Raw genomic sequence first — 268 nt, 5'->3', positions numbered from 1 at the left:
AAAAAAAAAAAAAAGAATGTCTTCTAAGAGTCAAAAGAGATGTTGTAAAATCTGTGCTATAAAATTTATACATTTTGTTCTCTATTTGTGAGAAAGTTCCTAGGATACTTATCCAGAGCCTATTTGCTTTTTCTTAACATGGGAATTTGGCTTCTCAGCACATAACTCATTAGGGCAAAGAATACACAGGTACCAATAGAAAGTATAAATATCAGTAAGAGAAGAGCCAAAAAATTCAGCAAAACCTCGCTAATGAGCCTAGTACTGG

General features: G+C 32.8%; 1 protein-coding gene across 1 annotated transcript in view; it reads left to right on the top strand.

Annotated features, from left to right (window-relative positions):
- The window catches only part of MAPRE2 (microtubule associated protein RP/EB family member 2), a 94,860-nt gene that overhangs the window by 59,771 nt on the left and 34,821 nt on the right, over positions 1-268 (top strand). The gene's annotated exons all lie outside the window — the stretch shown is intronic.

Source organism: Otolemur garnettii, unplaced genomic scaffold (assembly GCF_000181295.1).
Source record: "Otolemur garnettii isolate 467f Iridium unplaced genomic scaffold, OtoGar3 scaffold00012, whole genome shotgun sequence".
In the NCBI taxonomy this organism is placed as follows: domain Eukaryota; kingdom Metazoa; phylum Chordata; class Mammalia; order Primates; family Galagidae; genus Otolemur; species Otolemur garnettii.
Note: the sequence above shows the minus strand (reverse complement) of the source record. Positions and strands in the feature narration are given on the sequence as shown.